The sequence below is a fragment of the Ambystoma mexicanum genome, chromosome 4p (assembly GCF_040938575.1).
Source record: "Ambystoma mexicanum isolate Mex_15411 chromosome 4p, UKY_AmexF1_1, whole genome shotgun sequence".
NCBI classification, from domain to species: domain Eukaryota; kingdom Metazoa; phylum Chordata; class Amphibia; order Caudata; family Ambystomatidae; genus Ambystoma; species Ambystoma mexicanum.
This window is the reverse complement of record NC_090927.1, coordinates 622,837,369-622,858,033: the sequence shown is the minus strand read 5'-3', so window position 1 is coordinate 622,858,033 and position 20,665 is coordinate 622,837,369.

Below are 20,665 nucleotides of genomic sequence, written 5' to 3'. Positions count from 1 at the left end.
AGGATCACACTTTCAAAATATGACAGCTACACAATTATTAGAGAAAGTGCAACAAAAGGATGAGGTTTTACAATCAAATATTACAAATCTATTAGCAAATATGCGTGGTACTAAAGAGTACTGGTTTCGACGTCATGGAGATGTACGTTGTATGATCAGAAACCTTGGCCCACCCACTTGGTTTGTTACATTAACAGGCCGATTCATGGAATAATTAGCGCGGCGCAAGTGGGCAAAAAGCTGCGAATCGCAGTGGAATAGCGAAAATCGCAGTGCAAGTGCGAAAATCGCACGAAAAGCACCGCACGTCGATTCATGGAAGGCCGTGCGCGAGAAAACCAGCGGATGTGCGATAAAAAAGTGCGCCGCGCACGTTGGCGCACAGGCCATCTAACAGCATGCGCCAGGTCACAGCGAAAATCGCACAGGCCACAGCGAAATTCGCACATAGCGTGGCGCACGCAACAAAAGTAGGCGGAACACGGGCGTAACACTCGGAATGGGGAACAACTTGCAAAAACGTGGGCGTCACGGGGGAAGTACAGGGCACAAGTGCGTGGAACGCCCACACGCTCGCCTACAACACGTATTCATGGAATAGAATAGGGCAAAAAAGCGCACGCTCAAACCAGCGCACAGGCACAAACACGACCGCCACAAGAAAGCAGGCGGTAGCGTCTCTGCGGCTGTAAGAAATGTGCGCCAAAAGGTGCGCCAACAAATATCACCTATATACTGCCATGATGAATGTCCTATACTGTGGCCCTCCAGGACAAATGACGTGCAAAGGGGTACCCACAAACACGGACACCCGCTGACAAAAAATACGTGTGCGTGTATACCGGGGTGCGCGGGAAGTCTAACACGCGATTTCAGCAGGGTACAACTTCACGCGATCGGGCCTGGGGGAGCGGGCTACGTGTATTTCAGGGGTTCGCGTGAAGTTTTTCACGCGATCGGGCCTGGGGGAGCGGGCTACGTGTATATCAGGGGTTCGCGTGAAGTTATTCACGCGATCGGGCCTGGGGGAGCGGGCTACGTGTATTACAGGGGTTCGCGTGAAGTTTTTCACGCGATCGGGCCTGGGGGAGCGGGCTACGTGTATTACAGGGGTTCGCGTGAAGTTTTTCACGCGATCGGGCCTGGGGGAGCGGGCTACGTGTATTACAGGGGTTCGCGTGAAGTTTCTCACGCGATCGGGCCTGGGGGAGCGGGCTACGTGTATTACAGGGGTTCGCGTGAAGTTTTTCACGCGATCGGGCCTGGGGGAGCGGGCTACGTGTATTTCAGGGGTTCGTGTGAAGTTTTTCATGCGATCGGGCCTGGGGGAGCGGGCTACGTGTATTTCAGGGGTTCGCGTGAAGTTCCACACGCGAATATACTGGGCGCGTGTATTTCAGGGGTGCGCAGGAAGTTCCACACGCGATTCCATCAGGGTAGGTGTATTTCAGGGGTGCGCGGGAAGTCCCACACGCGATTCCATCAGGGTACGTGTATTTCAGGGGTGCGCGGGAAGTCCCACACGCGATTACAGCAGGGTACGTGTATTTCAGGGGTGTGCGGGAAGTTCCACACGCGAATAGCCTGGGCGCGTGTATTTCAGGGGTGCGCGGGAAGTTCCACACGCGAATAGCCTGGGCGCGTGTATTTCAGGGGTGCGCGGGAAGTTCCACACGCGAATAGCCTGGGCGCGTGTATTTCAGGGGTGCGCGGGAAGTCCCACACGCGATTACAGCAGGGTACGTGTATTTCAGGGGTGCGCGGGAATTTCCACACGCGAATAGCCTGGGCGCGTGTATTTCAGGGGTGCGCAGGAAGTCCCACACGCGATTACAGCAGGGTACGTGTATTTCAGGGGTGCGCGGGAATTTCCACACGCGAATAGCCTGGGCGCGTGTATGTCAGGGGTGCGCGGGAATTATCACACGCGATTTGGCTTGGTACGTGTATTACAGGGGTGCGTGGGAAGTTACACACGCGATTAGGCTGGGTGGGTCCTCAAGGGTGTTCTCTGTACACCCTCCACGGCCCCTGAAGGCAGCCCACAAAACAGGGGACTACCCTGCACACCTGCTCATGTCTCCCACCACCCCCACCCCCTACCATCCAGGGGCACCCTCCACCAGGCCCCCACTCATGTCTCCCACCACCCCCACCCCCCAGCAGTGCAGGGGCAGCCTCCACCAGGCACCCACTCATGTCCCCTATCGCCCCCACCCCCCAGCAGTGCAGGGGCACCCTCCACCAGGCCCCCACCCATGTCCCCTATCACCCCCACCCCCCAGCAGTGCAGGGGCACCCTCCACCAGGCCCCCACCCATGTCCCCTATCACCCCCACCCCCCCGCCACCAGGGGCACCCTCCACCAGGCCCCCACTCATGTCTCCCACCACCCCCACCCACCCAGTACCCAGGGGCAGCCTCCACCAGGCCCCCACTCATGTCTCCCACCACCCCCAACCCCCAGCAGTGCAGGGGCAGCCTCCACCAGGCACCCACTCATGTCCCCTATCACCCCCACCCCCCCGCCACCAGGGGCACCCTCCACCAGGCCCCCACTCATGTCTCCCACCACCCCCACCCCCGTAGTCACCAGGGGCAGCCTCCACCAGGCCCCCACTCATGTCTCCCACCACCCCCACCCCCCAGCAGTGCAGGGGCAGCCTCCACCAGGCCCCCACCCATGTCTCCCACCACCCCCCAGCAGTGCAGGGGCAGCCTCCACCAGGCACCCACTCATGTCCCCTATCACCCCCACCCCCCCGCCACCAGGGGCACCCTCCACCAGGCCCCCACTCATGTCTCCCACCACCCCCACCCCCCCAGTCACCAGGGGCAGCCTCCACCAGGCCCCCACTCATGTCTCCCACCACCCCCACCCCCCAGCCACCAGGGGCACCCTCCACCAGGCCCCCACCCATGTCCCCTATCACCCCCACCCCCCAGCAGTGCAGGGGCACCCTCCACCAGGCCCCCACCCATGTCCCCTATCACCCCCACCTCCCAGCAGTGCAGGGGCACCCTCCACCAGGCCCCCACCCATGTCCCCTATCACCCCCACCCCCCCGCCACCAGGGGCACCCTCCACCAGGCCCCCACTCATGTCTCCCACCACCCCCACCCCCCCAGTCACCAGGGGCAGCCTCCACCAGGTCCCCACTCATGTCTCCCACCACCCCCACCCCCCAGCAGTGCAGGGGCAGCCTCCACCAGGCCCCCACCCATGTCTCCCACCACCCCCACCCCCCAGCAGTGCAGGGGCAGCCTCCACCAGGCACCCACTCATGTCCCCTATCACCCCCACCCCCCCGCCACCAGGGGCACCCTCCACCAGGCCCCCACTCATGTCTCCCACCACCCCCACCCCCCAGTCACCAGGGGCAGCCTCCACCAGGCCCCCACTCATGTCTCCCACCACCCCCACCCCCCAGCAGTGCAGGGGCAGCCTCCACCAGGCCCCCACCCATGTCTCCCACCACCCCCACCCCCCAGCAGTGCAGGGGCAGCCTCCACCAGGCACCCACTCATGTCCCCTATCACCCCCACCCCCCCGCCTCCAGGGGCATCCTCCACCAGGCCCCCACTCATGTCTCCCACCACCCCCACCCCCCCAGTCACCAGGGGCAGCCTCCACCAGGCCCCCACTCATGTCTCCCACCACCCCCACCCCCCAGCCACCAGGGGCACCCTCCACCAGGCCCCCACCCATGTCCCCTATCACCCCCACCCCCCGGCCACCAGGGGCACCCTCCACCAGGCCCCCACCCATGTCCCCTATCACCCCCACCCCCCAGCAGTGCAGGGGCACCCTCCACCAGGCCCCCACCCATGTCCCCTATTACCCCCACCCCCCCGCCACCAGGGGCACCCTCCACCAGGCCCCCACTCATGTCTCCCACCACCCCCACCCCCCCAGTCACCAGGGGCAGCCTCCACCAGGCCCCCACCCATGTCCCCCTGCCCCCAGGTCCTGACGATACACAATCATGGCAGTAATGGGCAGCATACCCAGCACAAACACCCAGGCAAGGACTGCATCCACCCACATAGTGAATGCAATTACATGACACAACCCCAATGGCAAGTATGTAAATGAACACATGTCCGTCACACACACATACACAATGGCTGCAAGTGAATGTCAAAACCCATATCATGACATGTATGAAACCAAAGACAAAATGACACAAGTGGAAGTAAAAATTAAAAATGTATTAAAGATTAAAAATAAGTAAACAAATCAAACATACAACTATGTGGATAACAAAATAAATGGTCCATGTTGGAGAACAAAAGTAGAAATCAAAAAACGAAAAAGGAATACAAAAACAAATGTTGACCAAAGCAATATCAAGTAGAAGCAAAAGAATGAAAAACCATTTCCACATGGTGAACACAATAATGAAAAAAAGAAAATGTTCCTTCAAAAAACAAACTAAATACAGGAATGTACCAGGGTCCATGAGCCCAACACCATAAAGGAAACCTACTACTACCTAATGAAAAAAATATATACAAAAAAGTGGCCATTGTCCGAGCGGTCCAAAATAATAAAAACAAATAAAGGAAACCTAACACTAACTAACTATATAACTATATACAAAGGCAGCGGGCAAGTCCTGCGGCTCACTTGTTGATGTTGCTGGCCAGGGCATCATCGAACTCCATGTCGATGTCCTGGAGGCGGGACTCTGTCCTGGCCCCGAGGTCTCGCAGGGATAACCCCATGTTCAGCTCAAACTCCCTGCGAGCTTCCTCGAGGCACTCAGCCCGCCTCAACGCCCGACGCATGGAGAACTCCGCCCTGACCATGGCGAGCCGCTCTTCTTCCGCCCGCTGCCGCTCCGCACCTATCCGCTGGACAAACTGCTCCCACACGGAAGACACCACCATCCCAGGGTTGCCCTGCCCTCCGGCCGATGCCTGCCCCTCTGATCTTGATGGCCCCGAGCCATGATGCCTCCCACGTCGAGCCCGCTGCTGCCTCCGACGCCACTGCCTCTGCCAGCACGACGGCATCCAGGCTGATGGAAACCACCGACGCCGTCGTGCACGTGCCCTGTCTGATGATGCTGTCACATCTTCCATCTGCTGGGGTCCAGTTGCTGTGTTGTCCACCCCTGCTGGACCTCCGACTCCCAACTGTGGCAGGGATGGGATCCCCACCGAGCTGGCTGCATTGGTCGGGGCAGGTCCACAGGGGGCCCTGGTGGCATCTGGGCTGGAATACGGCAAGGAGAACGACTGGTGGATAGCCTGCACAGAGGAGGAGAGGGCCGCCACATTGGCCAACACATGCAGGAAACCCCCGAACATGGCCGATCCCAATTGGGCCACGTCGGCACGGTGCACTTCGTGATGACGTGCGTGCTCCTCCCGGGAAGCACGCACGGCATCACGAATCACAGCCGTGCGCATCGCGACCCCAATCAGGACCTTCTCCGCACGGCCAGGGGTTCCCACGTCCGCAGGTGGAGGGGAGTCAGGTGACATGGACATCCCCTCTACCTGCGGACGGGCCTGGGACGGGGCATCCCTGCTGGTGCATGGTGGTGCACTCACAGGGTCAGGGACAGCGACATGCACAGGCCCCTCCACGGTGACCTGTGCTGCCTCCTGCCCCTGGCCCTGGACTGCACCACTTGCACCAGCAGGGATGCCCCCACCAGGCCCCATGTGTGCCCCAGTGGCGGCCTCCTCCTCCTCTGTGCAAACCACCAACCTGGATGGCTCCTCACCGTCTCCCACCGTAGCAGGCCCCTGTGGGGGCTCACCCACCCCTTCCGCTGCAGCCGTGGGGGCATCCCCGCCGCCTTGCTCCACAGCGCCGTCTCCGCCCTCTTCTTCACTAGCCACTGCGTAGAGGGAGACAAAGAACACAAGCATCAGGGCACTGTACAATGGTCCCCTAGACAGGAAGCAATAGCAGATGAGCACCACTGTCAAAGTACACTTCCATCATGTCCCTCCACAACACATGGGTCAGTCCAGGCAAAACACACACAGTAACAGGCATGGTGCATGCCATGGACATTTCCATGCATGTCCAATGGACTCTTGAAACATTCAATGATATGTAACTCACATGCATCATGGCTCATGCCTATCACATGCACACACTTCACCTCAGTCACATCCATCTGGCCCCAAACACACCAAACACAGCGGATACAAGGGTAATTTGGCTGCTTTACTGAATCTGTGCATTGTCACACACATGTGTCATGCATCCATGGCATGCACAAGTCACAGACACGCAGGTCAGGCACACAGACATGGCTACCATATATGTACCTGGCATCAGCACCCATCCCTCACCCCCACCCATGTCCAGGTAGAGAGACTGGCATGCTCTCATGTTCAAAATCTGCATAGGGCTCCCCATGCGGCATTTGAACACATGCAACAACCATGTGGGTCACACATCACTGGTCGCACATGCATTACCATGATGTCCCTGCACACATACATGCATACATGGCCTATGGCACACATACAGGCAAGTATCATAGAACCAGCACACCGCAACATGCCCTGTCTCACACAGTAATGCTTGGACACTTACCGCTCAACTCCAGACGGGCCTCCCTCTCAAGGATCTGGGCGTGGAGCGCTGGGCGTACGCGTTCCAGGACCCTCATCTGGATGGAACTCATGCGGCCCCGGCCCCCCTCCACGAGGCGCCGGGCCTTCACAAGGGTCCTGGACCTCAAGTCCTCCCAGCGCATCTTGATCTTCAGGACGTCGCGGGTTGCCACCCCCTCCACGTTGATGGCAACCACACAGTCGGCCCAGATCCTCTGCCGTCCTTCCTTGCTGGCGCGGGACGATCCAAAGAGGGCATCATACTGCCCCAGGACATGCTCCACCAGGACACCAACTTCGGTGGCAGTGAAGCTGGTGCCCCTCTGCCCCTCTGGCCTGGGGTTGCCACTGGTGCCAGATGTGGAAGTGCCCGACATGGCAACCCCAGAGGCAGGTGTGGGTGGGCAACTGGGTCCTGGGGCTGGGCTGTGGAGCGATGTAATCCCAGTCGGGAGTCTTCAGTTCCAGCAGGGGTGGACACAGCAACTGGACCCCTGCAGATGGCTGATGTGCAGGCACCAAATGGCAGGGCACGGTGGCAGCAGGCAGGCAGACAGGCAGGCAGCAGCAGATGGCACGTGGGAGGCTGCTCGGGGCACTGGGGGGCAGTAACTCGGCCTTCTGGGCAGGAGCGTGGTCTTCCGTGTGTTTTCGCGTGGCCAGCTTGATACGGAGTGATTTGGCACGTGAAAATCCTGCACGTCAGCGTGAAATCCGAGGAAAGGCCCTTAGCGCGTAAGCGCGTCAGCACGCATACGCGATTCTATTGGACCAGAGTCCCTCAGCGCGTAAGCGCGTCTGTGACGTGACCCGCACAGGTGTTCCCCACTCAGCACGTGATGACGGGGCACACGTGGAAATACTGCACGTCAGAGTGTCATCGCGTGTAATTGGACAAAAGTGCGCGTACACGCGATTGGCCTATGTACGTGTATTTAATGGGTGCGCGGGCACTTACACACGCAAGTACGTCAGCGAACCTGTATCCCGTGGTGCGTGTGAATTTCCACACGCTATTGGACTGGGAACTGGATTCCAGGGGTGCGCGGGTCACACGCTGTATCCCGTGGTGCGTGTGAATTTCCACACGCTATTGGACTGGGAACTGGATTCCAGGGGTGCGCGGGTCACACGCTGTATCCCGTGGTGCGTGTGAATTTCCACACGCTATTGGACTGGGAACTGGATTCCAGGGGTGCGCGGGTCACACGCTCGCCTAGAACACGCGCAAAGCATACATTTGCGCACTTTAACAATAACAAGCTCAGACGCCAGGATGAACATACCGTTCCTAGCAGCAGTGGCAGTGGGCTACCAAAGGAGGAGGAGGAGGATAGTCAGGGCCAGAATATTCCCACCCAGAACCAGCCTTTTCGGGATGCCTGATGACCAGGTGTATGGGAGGTACAGGTTTCCACCACACATTATACTGGACCTGGTGAGTGAGTGGGAGGATGACCTCACATCACCCACCCTGTGCTCCCAAGCACTCAGCCCCCTGGAGAAGGTCCTCAATGTACTGCACTTCTTAGCCACTGGATCATTTCAGCGGACAAGTGCCATAGTGGGTGGGGTGTCACAGGCCACCCAGTCACGCTGCCTACACCAGGTCTTGAACATCATGACTGCACGCCCATCAGTCCGCAGGCACATATACCTGCCCAGAACACCTGCAGAAAGGCATGCTGCCGCCCTGGATTTTTACGGTGTGGCACGATTCCCCAAAGTGCTAGGTGCCATCGACTGCACCCATGTGGCTCTACGTCCCCCCAGGGCATCTGAGCACATCTATAGGAACCGCAAGCACTGGCATTCCATCAACGTGCAGGTAGCATGTAATGCCAAGGGAATCATCACCTCAGTATATGCCAACTATCCCGGCTCCACCCACGACAGCTTCATTTACCGAATGTCCACCCTAAGCCGGGACCTAGAAGCTGGGCGGCATGGCGATACATGGCTGCTTGGTGAGTATGTATGCCTCTGCACATGCATGCATGTTGGATACTGAGCAAGGTCACAACCCCACCAATGATACCAATCACCACCTCCACAGGGGACAGTGCCTACCCTCTCAGCCCCCACATGATGACGCCAATTCGGAACCCCACCACGCCACCCGAGGTAAGATATAACACAGCCCACATTACGACCCGGGGCATAGTGGAGCGCACATTCGGAGTGCTAAAGTCACGCTTTCGCTCCCTTGACCGTTCTGGCGGGCAGCTGTTATACGCTCCCCCAGTAGTGTGCAGGATCATAGTGGCAGCATGTGTCCTGCACAACGTTGCAACACGCTGGGGCCTGGCCGTGGACATGGTGGTGGCCCCACATCCCCAACCACATGCACAGCCGCTGCGCATGGGAGGGGAAAGGGCACTGGCGGAGGCAGCCCGTACACAGCTAGTGGCTAATTACTTCACATAGAAATCACACCCCTGTGGAGTGCACACTGCCCTGGCACATTCCATCTGACAATCAATGATGACTCAACCTGACACTGATCCTGAATGTCTGGAGAGTGAACCGTGAATACCATATCAGCCTGAGATTGTTCACCTGGAAGTGTCACAATGTGTGCATCCCTACCCACACAGACACCACCAATGCAGTTTTGTGAAGTTACACATTCAAGCAGCTAAAATGATTACCCACTTGCAAAATGCAACAAGAGGACAGTGCCATGTCAGCCAACCCAACCCCAGCACCGCCACACGACACACCGTGCCATGTCATGCTAATTGCAGGTAAACAAAGTAATCCCCACAACATGACACTAGTCTCACTATGTACAGTGTCCCTATTAGAAACCTGCAACACCTGAAATGCTCACAGCAATGCCAGACCAACAACATACTTGAGCACGTAGTACCATTAACATGACATCACAAATGTTACATATTAGTAGTCTCACCACCTGGAAATGCCTGCACTCCCACCACTACCAACTGTGCAGTGTTGGCGCCATGTAGAGTTGTAGGTGCACTGCTGCCAACATGGACCCCATCTCCAGACTAGAGGTCCTTGCGTAGACATGAGGAAGGGACCTGCAAATTGGGAGGTAGACACAGAAGATGAGTTACACATCAATGCAACATGCAGTGTACAACACAACAGCAATATGCACTAGGAATGTATACACAGTACTGACTACAGACTGCCCACACAGCTCATGGGAGTTCAACGTCACTGTGTAATTCACTGTCACTTGGGCACACCCTTTACAAGCCCATGGAAACGGGAAGCAGGAGGGGTGTGTGTGACTCAAACCCAAGCATCTGAACCAAATACATTACAAGCCTGCATGTGCCCAGCCACAATGCAGCGTATGCCCACAGGAACCACGGAAGCCAACAAATCGTCCCAAAAAAATAGGGAATAAAAGAAATAACAATAAAAATAAAAATAAGAAACAATCAAAAATGGCCATTGATGGGCCCGGGGGGGTTGGGGAGGCCACCCAGGAGGTCCGAGGACAGGATGCACACCAGAACCCACCTGCGTGGATCCTGGGAAAATAAAACACCTCCATGGGCTCATGGCCCACACGGCTACCCTGTTGTGGGAGTATCACTGCTGTCGCTATTATCACCCTGTGCAGCTGCATCCGGAGGTGGTTGCACTATGGGAGGCAGCCCACGCAAGGCCCTAGTCTGCTCCTCCATGGCTGCAAGCATGCGGGTGTGGTAGGTCTGGTTCTGGAGGATGAGTGTGCGGAGGTCCCCATGCAACAACTCACGGGATGCCCGGACCTCCGCCCTCGTTGCCTGCATCTCAGCTGAGAGCGTACGGGTGAGACGCTTCAGCTGCTGTTCTGTCCTTTGGTGTGTTGAAGCCTCAAGCTCAACAAGAGTCGTCCTGAGGTGAAGGAGCTCCTGCCTCAGGGCTTCCCTGTGGCCCTGGGACTCAATGGAGATGGCCTCCTGCAGAGTCGCCAGTGCCGCCCGCCTGTCCCTGTTGGACCCCAACATGTCCTCCCTGTGTGACTGGCAGATGGAGTCGGTTGCCTGCTCTAGTCGCTCCATCAGCCTTTCTGGGGGGACAATGGAAGTGGCCACCCTATCCATGGCCTGAGCCATCATCTCGGATGATGCAGCCTGTTGGGTTGCCATACCGTAAATGGATTGCTCCCATGCGGTATTGCCGGGTGGCGTACGGCCACCACGTCGGCGGGCACCACACCTGTCTGGGGCAAGGCGAACTGCGCCTTGCTGTGCCGGCACTGCCTGAGGCTGCAGGACTGCATTCCCCCTCTGATCTGCTGGCCCAGGAACAGGATCAGATGTCGCGGAGTGTGACCCTGCATCCGTAACCACCGAAGGCGTAGCTGCCAACACTGACATCCCCATGGAGGGTTCTGACCCTGGTGCAGGTGGGTGAGACAGAACAGAATCCCTCCCTGGAACACTCACCTGCGACGGCACGTAGGTCTCATCCGAATCAACACCTGAGTACAGCTCGGGGGAGGTGCAGCCAGAGACACCCCTTGAGAGCACGACCTGCAGCACTTGTGGGTTCTCCCCCACCACCACACCACGTCCCTCACTGGTGGTTGGTCGGCCCTCGGACCCCTCCTGGGTCTGCACCATCTCCACAACCCCAGCAGTATCAGGTGCGTCTTCCCCTGCAAAGACATGAAAACAAAGAAATGGAAACAGGCATTAGCACCATGGCACACAATGAGGGCTGAGAAGCAAGAGAACCAGTACTTGATTGACACATGTCCCACATGACTAAAACCCTCCCATGCATGCACCCTCACTGCGTATGAAGTGCAGGCAAATGGCACACACTGATGACACCAAGATGGAAAATGAACACATTTTCTGCATGCTGCCTGGCAGTGGCATCACACATTGGCCTGTGATTGCCAGGTGAAACACACATGCCATCACACAGATGGCATGTACCATTGCTATTGAGTGAAGATGGAGAGGAGGGCAGCACCTATTCATTCAGTCCAGTTCCCGCATGTAATTGCTTTTCTAATTCTAACAGGTCAGATTTTTCACCTGGAGTTGCCAGTCTGAAATGGTCCAATTGCACAGGGACATGTGTGTACAAATGATATCCAGGTAACAAAGTCACTCCACTTCACCATTTCCATGTCAGACATGTGACTAGTGGACAGCGACATGGCTAGTAAAAGTGGGGGAATGCAAACAATCTGACTGAATGAACAGTGAAAAATAAGCAACAATGTTGTGGCAAGGTGACACTTCAAGGGCAACTGGCGTGCAGTTGGGCTAGATGTCTACTGTTGGCAGAAGGGATACTGCTATGGCCAAATGCAGCTGCGCAGGAAGTATTGCATGAAGCACATGGCTGACCCATACGACTCAGGCGCACACACTCTCACCTGGCACACAAACAGAAGCCCTCACACACACACCATGCACATGGATGACACACACATGCATGTGCACTCACCGGACAATGCCTCATAATCAGCCAGATCTCCCACGCCTTGGATCTGTTCCTCCGTGACGTAGGTCCCAGCGACTGACTCATGTGGAGTGAGTTCCATGTCTACTACTGGAGACCCACCTCCAGTCACTAGAGTTGCGGCATGACTTGAGGCCAGCTTATTCTTTGCCCTGCGCTTTAGGTCATTCCAGCGCTTATAGCAATCATTGGCTGTGCGCCTCACGATTCCAAGGGCACTTACGATGTCCGCAACGGTCTGCCAGTGTGCCTGGCGTTGTGCAGGTGTGGTCTTGGATCCTGCAACAATGACCATCTCGTTGTCATGTCCGGACACATACTCGACAAGTGCATTCAGTTCGTCATCCGTGAAGCTGGGCTTCCTGGACGGGCCGGACTGTGTAGCCGTGTCTGGGGCATCAGCCTGTGCCGGATGAGCACTCTTCCTCTTCCGCTTGGAAGGTGGTGGTGATCCTGAGTGTCCTGCGCCGCTCTGGACACTAGGGGCAGGAGCCCTGGTGGACTCTGTATCAGGAGTGTGGGATTGCACACTCAGCATGGGAGTTGGTGCAGGCATTGGCTCTAGTGTGATGGTGTCAGGGGGAATGTCAGCAGCATGGACTAGGACCGACACTGTCCTGGCTGGGTGTGTGAGGGCTGGGGTGGATGGAGCCGCAGCTGCCCCTGCAGCCTCTCCGCCCTGCCTCCTTGGTGCAGCAGATGACCTTGCTGCCCCAGATCCACGTGGCATGATGGCATCAACGTGCACCAGCGCACATGTCGTAGCCCTGCTGACCTGGAAGTCAGCCATGGAGTCAGCCAGGTCTGGTGCCACAATGGGCTGGTCCAACAAGGGCTGAGCATGGATGGTGTAAGCCACTTCAACCTTAACGGGAGGGGGGTAGGGGGGGATTATGGGTGCCCGTGACTGGTCCTCCACACATGGGGGGACAGGCTCACCCTGCAAGTTACGACCACGTCCCCTACTGGATCCACCACGGCCACCACTTGTGGCTCTTCCACCTTTGCCACCCTTACGGAATCCTCGCCTCCCAGCCATGGCACTGATGTTAATGTGCGTATGGGAGTGGATGTAGACTATTGTCCTGGGCAATTGGGGGTCAAAGGGGTTGGGTACCAGATGGTAATTGTACCCTAGTGCTCTAGCAAGGCTGATTGTAACCCCTGGGGAAAGATGACGGGTCACGCAACGCACAGGAGGCCCAAAAAAGGGAGATGACGTGCACGCAACCCCTCCTAGACCACGTGTGCAGAAAGAAAAACCTGCACTACGCTGTGGCACCCAGTAACACAAGAATGAACGTATGCGTGTCACACGCAGCCTAGAATGACCTCTGAAGGGGTAGGCTACACACGGGGCAAGCACAGATGTTAGATACGTGCGTGACTCACCGTCTGCCTGGTAAACGAGCGTGTAAAAGGAGCACGTATGGTTGGCAACACCCCCGCCAAAAGAAGATTTGTACGCTGTCTGAGGAGACAGGACAACAGTAGAAGGGAACACTGTTTGAGGGAACAGGCCCAGGTAAACCAGTAAAAGAGAAAAAAGAGAAAAAGCTGTCAGAGGTAACAGGGAATACGAACTTGAAACGCCGTGAAGTAAATCGCGTGTGAAACGACAAGAAGTACAGAATTCACCCACTCGCTCTCCACGAAAAGCACGTACAAGGAAAACGTGTTCTACATGTACCTTTTATACAGGCCCACACGTCCAGCGTCACTTAAACGGCGTGTACGCGCTAGGGCCATTTCCACCAATTACATGCTCTGTCACTTCTGCGTGTAGGGCCATTTCCACCAATCACACGCGATTACACTCTGACGTGCAGTCTTTCCACGTGTGCTCTGTCATCACGTGCTGTGTGGGAAACACCTGTGCGGGTCACGTCACAGACGCGCTTACGCGCTGAGGGCCTTTCCTCAGTTTTCACGCTGACGTGCAGGATTTTCACGTGCCAAATCACTCCGTACCAAGCTGGCCACGCGTACGCACACGGAATACCACGCTCCTGCCCGGAAGGCCGAACTACTGCCCCCCAGAGCCCGAGCACGCTCCCACCTGCTGCTGCCTGCTGCCCCTGCACTGCTGGGGGGTGGGGGTGGTGGGAGACATGAGTGGGGGCCTGGTGGAGGGTGCGTGCCCCTGGTGACTGGGGGGGTGGGGGTGGTGGGAGACATGGGTGGGGGCCTGGTGGAGGGTGCCCCTGGTGACTGGGGGGGTGGGGGTGGTGGGAGACATGAGTGGGGGCCTGGTGGAGGGTGCCCCTGGTGACTGGGGGTGGGGGTGGTGGGAGACATGGGTGGGGGCCTGGTGGAGGGTGCCCCTGGTGACTGGGGGGGTGGGGGTGGTGGGAGACATGAGTGGGGGCCTGGTGGAGGGTGCCCCTGGTGACTGGGGGGTGGGGGTGATAGGGGACATGAGTGGGGGCCTGGTGGGGGCTGCCCCTGCACTGCTGGGGGTGGGGGTGGTGGGAGACATGAGTGGGGGCCTGGTGGAGGGTGCCCCTGGTGACTGGGGGGGTGGGGGTGATAGGGGACATGAGTGGGGGCCTGGTGGGGGCTGCCCCTGCACTGCTGGGGGGTGGGGGTGGTGGGAGACATGAGCAGGTGTGCAGGGTAGTCCCCTGTTTTGTGGGCTGCCTGCAGGGGCCGTGGAGGGTGTACAGGGAACACCTGTGAGGACCCACCCAGCCTAATCGCGTGTGTAACTTCCCACGCACCCCTGTAATACACGTACCAAGCCAAATCGCGTGTGAGAATTCCCGCGCACCCCTGAAATACACGTACCCTGCTGAAATCGCGTGTAAAACTTCCCGCGCACCCCTGAAATGCATGCGCCCAGGCTATTCGCGTGTGGAACTTCCCGCGCACCCCTGAAATACACGCGCCCAGGCTATTCGCGTGTGGAACTTCCCGCGCACCCCTGAAATACACGCGCCCAGGCTATTCGCGTGTGGAACTTCCCGCGCACCCCTGAAATACACGCGCCCAGGCTATTCGCGTGTGGGACTTCCCGCGCACCCCTGAAATACACGCGCCCAGGCTATTCGCGAGTGGAACTTCCCGCGCACCCCTGGAATACACGTAGCACGCTGGGAGACATGAGTGGGGGCCTGGTGGAGGCTGCCCCTGCACTGCTGGGGGGTGAGGGTGATAGGGGACATGAGTGTGGGCCTGGTGGAGGATGCCCTTGCACTGCTGGGGGGTGGGGGTGGTGGGTGACATGGGTTGGAGCCTGCTGGCAGGTGCCCCACAGTGCTGGGGGGTGGGGGTGGTGGGAGACATGAGTCGGGCATGAGTGGGGGGCTGGTGGAGGCTGCCCCTGGTGGCTGGGGGGTGGGGTTGGTAGGAGACATGGGTGGGGGCCTGGTGGTGGATGCCCCTGGTGGCTGGGGGGTGGGGGTGCAGGGGGACATGAGCAGGTGTGCAGGGTAGTCCCCTGTTTTGTGGGCTGCCTGCAGGGGCCGTGGAGGGTGTACAGGGAACACCTGTGAGGACCCACCCAGCCTAATCGCGTGTGATAATTCCCACGCACCCCTGTAATACACGTACCCAGCAAAATGGCGTGTGATAATTCCCACGCAACCCTGTAATTCACGTACCCTGCCAAATCGCTTGTGATAATTCCCGCGTACCCCTGTATTACACGTGCCCTGGCTAATCGCATGTAAGACTTCCCGCGTACCCCTGTAATACACGTTCCCTGGACAATCGCGTGTTGAACTTCCCGCGTACCCCTGTAATACACGTTCCCTGGACAATCGTGTGTTGAACTTCCCGCGTACCCCTGTAATACACGTTCCCTGGACTATCGCGTGTTGAACTTCCCGCGCACCCCTGAAATACACGTACCCTGGCACCCTGGCTAATCGCGTGTATAACTTCACGCGTACCCCTGATATGCACGTTACCCGCTTTGCGTTCCTTGTTTGGCAGCCCTGTAAACTGGTCCAGGGTTAGCGCAGCCCTTTGCGATGATTTAGCGATTTTGATGGCTTTTCCTTGCGCGAGGGCGTTCTTGGGGGCGTTACTGGCTCTGCTGCAGGGTCGCTGCGATACTCTGCACCACGGCTGGTTTGGGAGCCTAAAATCCATGAATACGGTGTGCGCGGAAATTGGTTTTAGCGCACGTGCCTGGCGCAGACAATCGCACGCGGACACTCTGCGCCAGCCGCTTGCGACACTTTTCTGCGAAATTCTATGAATTACCCTGTAAGTTGTGCAGAACATGCATGGGAAGATTTACATGATTTCCTACGCATATCAAATAAAAACAAAACAAACATAGATATTCTAACACCTGGAGACCTTTGTTCTTTGGATCCGGTTAATGTTTCAAGATATTTTCACCATCGCTTCATTGCTATGCTACATTTTATTTGTTATAAAACTGTTCCTCCCCTTGGAGAAGTGCAACACTTCTTTTGGAGAAAAGAATACCAAGCCAGAGGAGCACCACATATCCACATGCTTTTATAGATTAAAGATGCTCCTAAATTTGGTCAAGACAGTGATGCCACTGTTTTACAGTTTATTGAAAAATATGTCACTTGTCAAATTCCATCAGAAGCCACAAATAGTGATCTTTGTGCACAAATTTTACAATTTCAAAGACACAAATGTGGAAAATATTGTCGTCACAAATACAAAAACAAATTGCACATGGTGTAAAACATGAAAATAAAGAATGTTCCTGCCATAATTATAAACCTATACTACTGTACGTCAGTGGTGAAGCTGGTTCTGGCAAAACATTCCTAATCAAAATCATTAGTAAGTTCCTTCAACAATTGACAAACAACACACTGTCAGCTGTTGTAAATGCCCCCACAGGTTTAGCTGCCTACAACATAGGCAGTGTCACGTTACACCGATTACTACTCCTTCCAGTAGAACACCAACACAAATTAGACTATTACAAACTTTCTGCAGAAGCTGCAATGGAATTATGCAGAGTATTGAAACAAATGAAAATGCTACTAATAGATGAAGTGAGCATGGTCTCCAACCTGATGTTAGCTTTGATTCACCTCAGATTACAAGAAGTACTCAAAACAGACTATGAAGAGCTCTTTGCAGGAAAACACATTATTGTTTTTGGAGATCTGCTTCAATTAACACCAGTAAAAGGTGAACCTATTTTTAAAACATTAGGGCACAAACTCTGCCGTAAAACTGTTGGCAGCATTGGAAATGTCAACCTTTGACAACATTTCCAATACAGAGAATTAACAGAAAACATGCGCCAATCTGCAGATCTAACTTATGCCAACATTTTAAAAGGTTTGAGAGTTGGTATACTTTCTAAAGAAGCAGAAGCAACATTGAAAACCCGGCACATTAATTCACTTTATGGCGATAATGCATGTGCTACAGATGTTATGGAACAATTAGCCCACAAAAATATCAATTGTATGGCCTTAATGCCAACTCTTGCAAGCTGTTTCAAATTCAATAAAATCATGCTAAGTAAAGAAATGCAAGCAATAATGGAAATTAGCACCACAGACAAACTAGATGTACATGGTATGACACTACCCATGTGTGACCAAGCCACAACAAGACTGAATAATTTAGAAAAATCAATCTCAAACACAGCAGGCTTAGAAAAGATGTTAAAATTATCCTTAAATTGCAGAGTAATGCTTAAACGTAACCTTGACATGGACCAAGGACTAGTTAATGGAGCACTGGGTACAGTTGTTGGCTTTCAAACATACCCACGTGACAACAAAATTCAGTTTGTCAATATACTCTTTGACAAACTTTCAGAAGTAAAACGGATAGGACGCTCAACAGCTAGATTCCTTCTCTTCAAAGATATGTATGTACGCAGAGAACAATTTTCTCTAACTCTTGCATACGCAGTCACAATTCATAAATCACAAGGTCTTACCCTAGACAAAGCAATGATAGATATTGGTAACACAGTGTTTAAAGAAGGCATGAGCTACGTAGCACTATCACGCTTACGTACATTTGACGGTCTATTTCTAATCAACTTTGATGCAAGTAAAGTAAACGCTGACATTCCTTGCATTTTAGAATATAATAGACTTCGCTCACTATACACTCCCCATCCACATATACCACAAACAAAAAATAATCAATTAGAGAAAGTAAACCAGGTACTTCTTTAAAGAAGGAAGACAAACTCCAAAAAAAGCAGTTAGATACAGAACTACCTGGACCATTTAAATTCTCAAATATAGTTGGTGTAAGTTGCTATGCAAATGTAGCAATGAATATTCTATTTCAATTACCACCAATTGTTGACAACATTTATTCACACAGTACAGACCCATTGTGTTTGCAAATGTTAGTACTTCACAGAAATGCAGCAAACAATCCTGACAACACATATAGTGTTTTTGGAATAAGACTACAATTGGACTACTGTGCTGGAATGGTGAAATTCACTATAAACTCACAGGAAGATCCACAATAATTTCTAATGTACTTACTACAAGTACTGGAAAACAAAAACATACCTATAAATGAAATCTTTCAGATTTCATACATGTGGAAACATACATGCACTCTCTGCAACAATGTGACACAAGAAGAAATTCCCAATGAACGCTTCATATATATATCAATACCAAATTGTGAATCCATTCCATTTCAGCAACTTGTACAAAATGCCTACCATGGTAGATTATGCTCTACCTGCTATTCAGATAATCGCTCCACGTTAGTAATACAAACACATAGTAAATACGTAATACTAATGCTTCTACTTTACAATGCAGATGGTACCAAAAACAACTGCAAGCTGACTGGATTCACACATGGTCAAATATCACTTGGTAAGAAAACCTTCACAACAATAGGTATAATCTACCACGCAGGAGCCACAACCAATTCAGGGCACTACACTGCATACATAAAAAAGAAATGTGGATGGTTTGAATGTAATGATAGTACCATTACTCTAAAGTAGTGATTACCAGCAAATCTTACAAACGCTTATTTGATGTTCTTAAAACCAAAATTTGATAAATAAACTGTATTTAAAACCTTTAAGTAAATTTGTGTTACAAAAATATAAACTGTTAGAATACTCCAAAAGCTATCTAACTGCTCAAAGATTCTACAACAACTAATCAGATAAATGAATACCACTAAATTAGACCAAAAAATCCCCAGTTAGAATACGCCAATTGGTATCTAACTGTCCCAAAATTATAAATGTGTGTTAAAATAATATAAACTGTTAGAATACTCCAAAAGCTATCTAACAGCTCAAAGATTCTACAACAACTAATCAGATAAATGAATACCACTAAATTAGGCCACAAAATACACAGTTAGAATACGCCAATTGGTATCTAACTGTCCCAAAATTGAACAATATCCAAATAGGTAAATGAAAACCACTAAAATATATTAAAAAAATAGACAGTTAGAATACGCCAATTGGTATCTAACTGCTCCAAAATTTTATAATATCAAAACAAATGAAGAATCTGTTACTGTTCCAAAAAAAATACAACAAAGCAAAGTATAAAGCATTAGCCAGAAACAACAAGTGAACACTGAAAACAAACAAACAAATAAACTGTAGCATAACAGAAAAAGGTTTTTTTTTAAATCTAACATGGATTTTTTTTTCTCCCACAGACCCAATGATTTTAGCAACAAATACAGAAACTGAGCAAATTGCACAGTACTCTGATTTGTACTCTACTAAATATGAGGGTCGAAAAAAAATAAAAGTATATTGCTTATACAATGTAATAAGTCATTACAAAATACTAATACTAACATGCTATTTTCTTTTATCACATAAATGAAGAAGAAAAACATGGACTCCCATTACTAGACCAAACAGTAAGTATACAATAATAAGGACAACCATAGCAGCACATCACATCCATAGTATCTAATACATTTGTTCCTTATACATTTGTTTTTCACCCAAAGTTATAAACAAATATGAATGTGATATGCTGCGGTGGTTGTTGCCAGGGCATAACGTCTTGGGTGCATGGCCAAATGGCCATGCATATGCCCTGGCAACAACCACCGCAGCATATCACATCCATAGAGTCAAACATTTCAACTATGATCTATGGGAAACTTTTAATGTCCGCGAACAATGTGAGTGTTCTTAGAACACTTTGAACTTGCCAGCGAACAATACGGACACTGTTTTCAGGACACCCCCTACGAACATTTCAGAACAACGCGATAGTTCTTAGAACACTTTCAACTTAACAACGAACAATACGGACAGTGTCCTAAGGACACCCCCTACGAACATTCCAGGACACCGGGAGTGTTCTCAAAAACGTCTTCAGAACACCCCCATCTTGTTTATTTGCGAACATTTCAGGACACCGCGAGTGTTCTTAGGACACATTCAACTTGACAGAGAACAATACGGACAGCGTCCTCAGGACACCCCCTACGAACATTCCAGGACACCGGGAGTGTTCTCAAAAACGTCTTCAGAACACCCCCATCTTGTTTATTTGTGAACATTTCAGGACACCACGAGTGTTCTTAGGACACATTCAACTTGACAAAGAACAATACGGACAGCGTCCTCAGGACACCCCCTACAAACACTCCCCGGACACCGGGAGTGTTCTTAGAAGCGTCTTCAGAACACCACCATCTTGTTTATTTG